Raw genomic sequence first — 11,237 nt, 5'->3', positions numbered from 1 at the left:
GATTTACTTTTCATTGTTGTTTTTATAGATGTGTTTTCTTTCATGTTTTCCAAATACGTGTTGCACATTTGACAAAATGAACTCTAAATCTCTTCTGAATACACAATGAAATATTTTTAAACACACATCTGAACATTTTTGTTGATTTCCCTTAATGTTTTTCAAAAATGTTATGAACAATTTTATAAAGTGTGCCAACAGTTTTTTTCATGGCACAATTTTTGCAATATATGGCGAAATTTTTTAAGTAAATATCCATTTTCTTTTTCAGAAGTATCATAAACAATTTTCAAATGTCCGGACATTTTTCTACTGTTTTCAATTTTCTTTTTAATTGAATGAACATTTTCTATATGTTATGGACATTTTCGATCATTGCATAGACATTTTTAAAAATACTATGAGTTTTTGTTAAAATGTGTAAATATTTTGTAAATATCACGACCATTTTTTCAAAAGCACAGGAAGAAACTTTTAACACCCCAGAACTGTTTTAAAAACTAAATAAAGTAAAATTTCCATATATATATACATATATTTTTTAAATTTTTGGAAAATAAATATAAGCAAGAAAAAAGAAAAGAAATAGGAAAAAACACACGCGTCACTACAGAATTTTCTTTTTGAGACAAAGTACAGAAAAGATCAAAGGCTAAAGGATGCCTACTGGGCCGGTCCACTACAGATTGCCGTCTGGTGAGCGAACGCTCTTGCAGCAGGCAAGACAAAGACACAACAGGGCTCCCATTTATCTTTGCTTCGATTTGTTTGTGCATTAGGCCCACCGTAGTGAAGTCCTTACAACTTGTAATTGTGGGCCCAACGAGAAGTCCATGACGCCATTCGTTGTTCTTCCTTATATACCTAAAAAAATCGTCTTTCTTCCATGGGCAACAACTCGAAGAAAGCCATCAACGGCTTTGTTTTTGCTCAAATGCCACTGCTGGCACTGTTTCTATGAAGCTTCTTGCTGATGCTCTCGCTTTTGCCTGTTTTAGGCCTCTTGACATGTAGTTGTATAGGTCCGCAACCCTGATTTATTTATGTTGGTTGTTGGGTCAAGAGTTGGACGGCTGGATACGAGTCTAAAAAGGAGATATGGATGGCGTTGAGGGATTTTGACAGTGTTAGCTTTTCAAGAGAAAGGCAACAGGCAGTGCATGGTTTGTTGATGACTATAGATAAGAAAACAAAGATTAACAACAAGGACTACACAACCAATATGAATTTTGATGTGTGTGCGCCTTTATATCAATAATTTTACAGAATAATGAATTACAGTTCTATTCAGTGGTATTTGTTGTGGCGAGCAAAATTTAGGTGTAAATGTTTTACAAGTGTAACTAGTTACAACAATGCAAAACAAAGTTCTATTCTGGCTAGAGATTTGGTGTGGTGTCGTGATACAAGGCGCATGAGCTGGCTGAAGTCTTTCGATTTTCATGAATACAAAATTGGGGGCACAAAGCTCGTTCTTTTGAAAAAAGATTCCCATGGCAACATTCATGAACTTATCCATCCCAGGATGCTGGCATAGCATTGCTCTACCGGCCCCACTTGTCGCGATCAATCTCTTGCAGCATGGCATGTGCCCACCTGTCCAAATCAGCGTCACGACATGTCACGCCAACACAACTGCCATGGTCCATTACATTCTGAAACACGAGTCGGGGAATAGAGATCGGTGTCACACCGAGGTTGCGTTGCGCCCACAAAGTTGAAAAAATGAGCTTGGCGTTGTGGTTTGTGTAGGCTTTGCACAAATGCTTGCACAGTCCTTGTTGCAGTTGGTTCTCGCTAACTTCCTGATGCCTCCAACTCCTACAGACAGAGACAGGGGATGACATTTCATCACTATTTTCAACAACTGAATACTAATTCCAATTGGCTGATCAAAAGATTATAACCAATCATGATTTTGATCTCGTGGGTGTATGCGGCATCAATTTTGCAAGCAGTGCTCAGGAGTTTATGTATGTGTGTGTGAGAGAGAGATAAGAACCTACACTACAGAAGCGGAGAGCGGAAGTAGACATGTTTATTGGGGACCGTGAACATCAACAACCTAACTAAATATAGGCACGCACCTCCCCTTGGCCGTCTACCACCTTAAGTGCCTAGTAATGTTCTCACTAGTGTTGCATTTGTATGAAGCTTTGTGCAACAAGACAGACGATGTGCGATATAGTTGTAGTGGTAAAAAAAGGACACACACTAACTGCATACATTTATCAGGGGTGATCGGCTCGTTAATTTGGTAGCTGGTTGCTGGATGGCATTGTAGCCAACGGTTTCACAAGCTCGTTAGTATACCCGTTAACAAATCGAGAGAATGGAGGTTGGACCAGGGGATTTCTTTCCAAAAAAACTAGTGTGGTGGTTAGAAAAAGCAAAAGGCTAGAAGTTCGAAATAAAGGACATCTTTTGTTTTTTGGAATAGTACTAGTCTATCCTAGATTTGTCAGGCGATCATTAGGTGGAGTTGAGAAGTTTGATCAAATCTTAATCATGATAAATCTTAGGACTTTGGATGGACAATCACCTTCATAGATTGAGGCTGAATTAAATTTCCATGTGCATCCTCGTTGGAGCTGTGTAATTTGTGCGAATCCAGAACTTGCCTCCCCCCCCCCCCCCCCCCCGCGCTAAGAATGACCCTCCCCCTTGGTTTCTGCATGTTGGAACTGTGTAATTTGTGCATATCATAGTGTGGCTGACCTATCAATTCGCCCAATGAGAGGAGAGAGCAACAGTAGATTCCAACATGTTTGTAGGAGAATAAAGGCATATGCATATGGCAGACAGAATCAAAGGACATGCACTAATATAGGCCGACATGCTAGAGTTCCTTTTTTAACTTTTGTTGTTCCCCCTCCCCCAAGGACGCAAGAGAGGTGACCCACTATCGCTTGTGGCGACTTTGAATACGGCCGGTCTTTGGCGGCTTTCCCCTCCTACTGGGCCTTGCCATCGGTTGGGGTGGTCGCCAGATGCCGGGTTCGGCCTATATAGCAATAGCTAGGGTAGCCAGGTTGTTAGTGTTCCAAACGTCAATCTTCTCAACGTTGCGGTGGCGGTGGTGATTAAGGGGCCTGCGGATCCTCCTCCGATCGGGTGGTTATCCCTGGTATCGGTGATGGATCAGAGGGGAAAGTTGTGTGTCATCTGGATTTTTGATTTGGGCGAGCGTGCTCTCCGGCTGCAATTGCTGGCACTGGTTGCTTTTGGCGGTGGTGTTCGCTTCTGCTAGATTTTATAGTTGTGTCATCATTGGCGTGGTGATGCGAAGACCAGTATTCTCCTCTCTCCGACGCGATGGTCCTCTCGGGCCAAGGTTGAAGACTTCCCGTCTGTGTTTACGGCTTCAGATTCCAATTTCACTTCGGCTCTGTGTGGGAGTGGCGGCAGCCCGCGTTGGATTGTTATTCCCATTTTTGTTGAGGGTGCTTTGTTCACTGTTTGATGACAATATAATTCTAAGACCCTTCTCAGAAAAAGAAGCCCACGCGCTAAATGATGTGCTTTCTTCTCTATTTCCTGGTAGGTGGTTCGTATGTTTCTCACATCAGATATGGTGTTTTACTTGTAGCTTAATGACGTCCCTTTTCCTATGGAGGTTTAAATGATAAAATTAATGGAAAAAATGAAAATTTGGAGGAACGATCTGAGTTTTTTTATTTTCATATGAACCCAAAAAAGGATTGGATTCCACTATCAAAGGACAACGGTCAAAATTTACCCAAGAGTACCAAACTTTGTTTAGCATGTTGTAGAAGAATAACAGGGCAAGATCGGTCGAAGCAATCTTTTGCTTGAGTTGCTTGTCCTTGGCCGTTTCCAAAATCCAGAGCGGAAAAGATCATACAAATGTGGTGTTTCTCCATACAAAGGATCTCATCTGGAGCTAGGGGATTTATCTTACAACCATAATCCCACATTTCTCTACATGCAAAAAGGAGAAAATCATGCCTTCCATGGTGCATTTACATCAATGACAATAGGCGCCCCTCCTCGGACGGTGCCTCATCAACAGTTCGAACTAGGTCCACTCCCCCCTGCCCCCTCAAAGAGTTTGTTCTAATGGCACTTAACTATTTCCAAAGGAGAATTTGTCTCCTCTGATTAAACCTCCATGCACTATCATGGACAATATAACACCTGGCTAAGGAATCTCAGCATGATCAATGACAGATGCTTCCAAAGGATGTTGGCCAATAGAGAAATCCAAAGAAGGAACAGTTGGTTTAGACATATCACTTGTATTAAGTACCCTGTTGATCATACTTGAGTAACACTTGTTAGAAAAATGTAGGTTCGTATGCGTAGACATAATTATTCTGAATGCAAACAAGAAAGAAAAAAAGGAAGGGAAAGAACTTACTTGGCGCAGCCTTGCATTCCATGACTTCCAATCTTGGAATTCTCCCCCCGTGAGCAAAAGTTGGCCAGAACACCAGAATCTTGCATCTTCAATGTGAGGCCACACATTGAATGGTGATAAAAGAGTAACTAATGTTAGTATTATTACATGGAAGAAATTTGCTTCTTATAGTTGTCTTGAAGAAGTATGCCTGAGTTGCATAAGTTAAATTAAGCAAACAAACAATTAATAAGTCTTTCCTTCCGGATAATAAGAATAGATAATTGTGGAGTGTGAAGATACTCCTACCAAGCAAATGGATGTTCCTCAGTAGAATTTATGAACTGTTAAGTTGCTAACTTTATGTTAAAATCATGAAACAATAGAACTGACCCTGCTAAATTACTAATGATCTTTTAATGATGAAACAAGAAAATTATTTTGTATCTTCTGGTTAAATAGTAGGATGTCAACTCAAGGTTATACTTGGACAGGGAGACTCACATATGAATCATGAGACATGGCAAGTGTTATTCTACTGTTGTTTGTCTTCAACCCCTGGAAAAAATAGCGCGTTATATCGCCACTAATAGCACACTATAGCACGTAGAGAATTGTCTAGGTAAATTAACCAATTTACAATGTCTTGTTAATAGCATGATAATAGCATATTTTAAGGGGCGATACTATTTTTTCCTTGCTTAAACCCCAGTATTAATGTGTGTATGCTAGAAATGTTGGACATTTGAACTCTCTGAATAAAAGTAAATGGACAGGTTTACTTGAAGTCATCTAAATGCAGGCAACATAACCACAACAAAAATGAAATGCGAACCAGATAGTCTAGTCTAGTACTCTATTCACGATTGTCAAGAGTCCACAGAGTCAACACCAAGCCAACATGTGCTTCGAGTTCGCCTCTTGTTTCGGCGGCAGTAGAATGGACGAGTTCAGTGGCGAGCGACCCAACTATAAGTAGGGCCCTGACAAAGGAACGACGAGGCGGGTCGAAAGGCCCACCACGACGGCGCAGGTGGCCGCGCCGGTTACAACACCTACATGCAAAAGAAGGCCCATGAGACGCCGAAGCTCCCAGCCTGGCACAACAAGGCCGGCGATGACGCCGACTACACCTACTCCCCGCGCTTCCGCGAAGCTACTGCTAATCATAGGGAGCACGCCGCCATGGATTACCACCACTACCCAACCACTACTAGCACTCCTGTAAGTCGTAAGGTACTAGCTAGTGGTTAGAATCAGTTAGCATGGCAGTTCATCAGTCCCTCCTCCTCCAGCCAGAACACCGCCTCTGCTTCTATTGCTCTGTTTCTCCTCTGTTTTTTCTCTGCCTCCGCTTCTATTTCTCTAGTTTTCCTCTTCCGCCACGGATTTTGACCAGTCTTCACTACTAGGGAAAAGCCTAGCAGCAACGCGGGTTTTAGCTATAGCAGTAGCGTGGGGTCCCGCGCTACTGATACGGCGATACAGCTAACCTGTAGCAGCAGCGCGTGTCTGCCCGCGCTAGTGCTATACAAGCGTAGCAGCAGCGAGCAGTATGGAAGTGCGCTACTGCTAATAGCTCTAGCGCTCTTTATTAGACTGCACTACTGCTAGTGGCACGCTGCTGCTAACTTTTCTCCACTCGCTACTGCTAATTTTATTTGTTTTTTCTGCATATTTGTTTTGTATTTGAACAGGCTTTATACAAGAATCTTTAGCATGTCATACACATACAAATGTAACAATAGCATCAAATCATGTCATATCATAATCATCCAACACAAATTGGTCTCTTGTCATCATCTCGAAAATAGCGATACATTTCTCGATTACTTGCAACTACATCGTTATCCATGTAAACAATGATATACGAAAGAAGAGCTATCACTATGAGTGAGAGAGAAACTATGCAGTGCATGAAACGCCCTCGATGCGGCTATATCTCCCACGCGTCGAAGCACGACTTAGAGGCATAACCGTATTGAAAGCAATGTCGCAAGTGAGGTAATCTTCACACAACCCATGTAATACATAAGGGAAAGAGATACATAGTTGGCTTACAATCGCCACTTCACACAATTACATCAATAAAGCATTACAACATCCAAATACAATTAAGGTCCGACTACGGAACCAAAATAAAAGAAGAACCCCAAATGCGACAAGGTCCCCGATCGAACCCAACTGGGCTCCACTACTGATCAACTAGAATGAAACAACACAAAGGACAAGATCTTCATCGAGCTCCTCCTGAGCTTGGTTGCATCATCTGCACGGACTCATCGGCACCTACAAGCTGGGTTTGGAAGTATCTTTGAGTCACGGGGACTCAGCAATCTCACACCCTCGCGATCAAGACTATTTAAGCTTATGGGTAAGGTAAAGGTATGAGGTGGAGCTGCAGCAAGCGACTAGCATATGTGGTGGCTAACATACGCAAATGAGAGCGAGAAGAGAAGGAAAAGCACGGTCGAACAACTATGATCAAGAAGTGATCCTAGAACAACCTACGTCAAGCATAACTCCAACATCGTGTTCACTTCCCGGACTCCGCCGGAAAGAGACCATCACGGTTACACATGCGGTTGATGTATTTTAATTAAGTTCAACTTTAGGTTTTCTACAACCGGACAATAACAAATTCCCATCTGCCCATAACCGCGGGCACGGCTTTCGAAAGTTCAAATCCCTGCAGGGGTGTCCCAACTTAGCCCATTACAAGCTCTCACGGTCAACGAAGGATATTCCTTCTAGCGGGAAGACCCGATCAGACTCGGAATCCCGGTTACAAGACATTTCGACAATGGTAAAACAAAACCAGCAACACCGCCCGAATGTGCCGACAAATCCCGATAGGAGCTGCACATATCTCGTTCTCAGGGCACACTCAGATGAGCGCTCCGTACAACTAAAACCAAACCTCGAGTTTCCCCGAGGGGGCGCTGCACAGGACTCTAGTTTGGACCAACACTCAGAGGAGCACTGGCCCGGGGGGTTTAAAATAAAGATGACCCTTGAGTCTGCAGAACCCAAGGGAAGGAAAAGGCTAGGTGGCGAATGGTAAAACCAATGTTGGGCATTGCTGGAGGAGTTTTATTCAAGGCGAACTGTCAAGGGGTTCTCATTATGACCCAACCGCGTAAGGGACGCAAAATCCGGGAACATAACACCGATATGACGGAAACTAGGGCGGCAAGAGTGGAACAAAACACCAGGCATAAGGCCGAGCCTTCCACCCTTTACCAAGTATATAGATGCATTAATTAAATAAGAGATATTGTGATATCCCAACAAGTAAACATGTTCCAACAAGGAACAACATCTCCATGTTCCAACAAGGAACAAACTTCAATCTTCACCTGCAACTAACAACGCTATAAGAGGGGCTGAGCAAAGCGGTAACATAGCCAAACAAAGGTTTGCTAGGACAAGGTGGGTTAGAGGCTTGGTTCAACAATTTAGAGGCATGATAAGCAAGTGGTAGGTATCGCAGCATAGGCATAGCAAAAGAGCGAGCAACTAGCAAGCAAAGATAGAAGTGATTTCGAGGGTATGGTCATCTTGCCTGAAATCCCGCAAGGAAGAAGAACGAGTCCATGAAGAAGATAAACAGACGTAGACGAACGGGTCCTCACAAACGCGACGTTACCGGAACCAACCCGAAGAAGCAAACACCGGAAAGAAGCATACAACATAGTAAACAAACCACACATGAACATGGTATGATATGCGCGGTGCGGTATGCGATGCATATGCATGATTAGACAAGGGGTGCATGAACCTGGCCTCAACTTGGAAATCCAAGAGTGCCACTGAAAAGATGAGGTGATTTCGGTTGAAATCGATATAAAGATCACCGGAATCGGATGGACGGTTTAGAAATGGCAAGCAATTCAAATATGGCGTCGGTCTGCGATAAACAGCGAGTAGCCATCTAAATGCATCAAGATAAACATGCTACAACACTTAAACATGGCAACAAAATACATGGCAGGGATCCACTCATGATGCTTATCAAAAGATGAACACTGAGCTACGGCCAATTCATCCATTAACAGGTTCAAACAAGCATGGCAAAAGAGCAATTGACAAACAGATCTCAGACTTAGTGAAATTAACACTTGTCTAGAATTTCAGATCAGATAGCACTCTTTGGAGCATGAAAACTATATGCTACAGGACCTGAACATGGCAAAGTAAAGCATGGCATGGAGCTACTCAAAGGGCTTAACAAAAGTCTCTTAGTGACCTTGAGCCAAAAGGGATCAGAAAATACATTTGCAAGCATGTGAACATGGCAAAAACATAATCAGACTCTCAGACTTAGTGAAAAACTGGAGCATGCAAATCAGATATCAAGTAGGCAAGTTTACGAGCTCGATGCACTCACTACATAGCAAGGCATGACAAACTAAGCATACACCCATCAAGAATGCACATTATACAAGCTAGACATGACAAGAACAATAACATAGCATACATGGATCAACTACAACATCCTCGCCAAAATCGCTAACAAGTAGACAATCTGCCCAGATTCACGAAATAGCAAAAGTAGAGCTCGATTGACTCAAGCTAGGGTGCTCCATAATTGCAAACAAAGACATGGATGGATAGAGCACTACAAGATTAACAAATCATCCTTACTGGTCATCCTCAAAAGAGGCACGGATCACTAGGAAACAACGTGAACATATGGCATAATGAAATAAACAGATCAAGGACTTAGTGGAAATGCCAAGTCCCTGAAATCAGCATTAACGAATGCACCACTTTGCAAGCTTGTGCTAGGCACCACACACATCATAAAAATACATGGGTTGCACCTCTGGATAGATGGCAAAAAATATGACAAAACACATGTAGAGCTCATGGGCATAACATGCACACAATAATCATGGCAAAAATGACAAATATCTAATTGGAGCAGCAGGTCTGACAATTAACTCAAATAGCTCTCTTCCAACAGCATTTCGGGTATCAAGATGAACTCAAATGAAAATGATGCAATGAGATGAAATGATGTACTCTCTGAGGCGAACATTTTGATATGCTATACGCGCAAAACGGAGCTACGGATGCAGAGTTACGGTACGATGAACATGGGCATTTGAAACATGGAAATCTCGGGGACTTGGTAGAAATTACCATTCCGAGAACATATCTAGGGTTCGTGCACGCGAACCGAGGCTCGCCGGAGATGTCGCCGTGGTGGAGATGGAGGTCGACGGAGGGCATAGCTTGCCGGATCCGGCCCTCCCGCGGCCGGATCTGGCTGGAGGGTGAGGGAGAGGGAGGCGGTGAGGAATTCTATTGATACGTATTGTTTAGCGAAGCGAGCGTGTTTAGCGAAGCGAGCGAGTTTCTGAAAGCGTCCGGCGCAGACGGACATGTCTGGCGGCGCGGAGGGAGTATGGATCTAGGGTTTTCGGGAGAAGGGAACCGAGAATTTCGGAGGGGGGTGTATTTATAGGCATAGAGGGAGCTAGGAGAGTCCAAATGAGGTGCGGTTTTCAGCCACGCGATCGTGATCGAACGACCGAGATGATGGAGGAGGTTCAAGTGGGTTTTGGGCCACTTTGGAAGGATGTTGGGCTGCAACACACACGAGGCCTTTTCGGTCCCTCGGATAACCGTTGGAGCATCAAACGAAGTCCAAATGGTACAAAACTTGACAGGCGGTCTACCGGTAGTAAACCAAGGCCGCTTGGCAAGTCTCGGTCCAATCCGGAACTGTTTAATACCCGCACACGAAAGAAAGGGAGAAATGACCACCGGAGGAGAACGGGGCGCCGGATTACAAAACGGACAACGGGGAAAATGCTCGGATGCATGAGACGAACATGTATGCAAATGAAATGCACATGATGACATGATATGCAATGCATGACACACAAGCAATGACAAGGCAACAACAACGAATAACTGGACGACACCTGGCACGTCGGTCTCGGGGCGTTACAGTGCATGAGTTCGTATCCCTCTCTCGCATTAGCGTGAACCTAAACTAACTACTAGCTGTCACTCGGAAACCGAAAACCGGTACACCTGGGGCCTGACACTCCGGTCACTCGTCGTATACTCCTGGCGTTGCACTTCTTCGTCATCGATGATCTATGCACCTGCATCATCACATGAGTCAATGATATGCAACATACATAGTTGAGCAACAGAAAGAGACAGGCTTTGGCAAAAATAGAAGCAACATATCATAAGCATAAATAACAAAGTTCATCATACCCAAAATACCCTAACCAGAGTGATCTTCGCTAGTTGAGGAGGACGGTTTAATTACATCACAAATAAAGTATCGTCGTGCATAACTCAAAGTTTCATCATTCAGAAAGTATGGACTAAATGGACACATTGTCATATATCGACAATCACTCCAACATGTCGTTCCATCCATCCAAGTCAGGGAGATAGTCCCCGAGCTTAGTGAAAGGCTTCAGGTCAAGATGCTGAGCGGCTACGCGTGTTCGAACATCTTCCCGCGATATTTGCCCTTCCTCGTAGAATAGACCTGTTTTGTCGAGGACCTCCTTCACATTGACTTGGGCAAGTTCATGCTGGATGTGATAGAACTCAGCTCAAAGTCGATGATCCGGGGTATCTCCTACGTTCTTTACCCATTGCAGAATATGGGCATCGCCGGATTTAGGTGACATGCGAAGGTCCTGATGATCCCGTCTGTACTCCAGCATGTCGTGTAGGACATATAATCCATCACTAAGAGAATCACTCGGTTGCTGGATGCAGCAGAAGTCGGTCTTATGGACGAAGGCGGACCTTCCATCCCTTTTCTTCTTGTCCTTGACCTCTCCACCCCATACGCCGTAGTAAAACATAGCACTATCGAGAACAGACTTGACGTGGG

The 11,237-nt window shown here is 43.7% G+C and overlaps 1 long non-coding RNA gene across 1 annotated transcript; it reads right to left on the bottom strand.

Moving 5' to 3' along the window:
- Positions 1–3,680: 3,680 nt before the first annotated feature.
- Positions 3,681–5,996, bottom strand: LOC125547751. Its single transcript, XR_007300748.1, has 3 exons — positions 4,865–5,996; positions 4,382–4,467; positions 3,681–4,271 (listed from the first exon to the last, which is right to left on the bottom strand). It is a non-coding gene; the product is annotated as an uncharacterized LOC125547751 (long non-coding RNA).
- Positions 5,997–11,237: the final 5,241 nt, after the last annotated feature.

This window comes from Triticum urartu, chromosome 3 (genome assembly GCF_003073215.2).
Source record: "Triticum urartu cultivar G1812 chromosome 3, Tu2.1, whole genome shotgun sequence".
NCBI classification, from domain to species: domain Eukaryota; kingdom Viridiplantae; phylum Streptophyta; class Magnoliopsida; order Poales; family Poaceae; genus Triticum; species Triticum urartu.
Note: the sequence above shows the minus strand (reverse complement) of the source record. Positions and strands in the feature narration are given on the sequence as shown.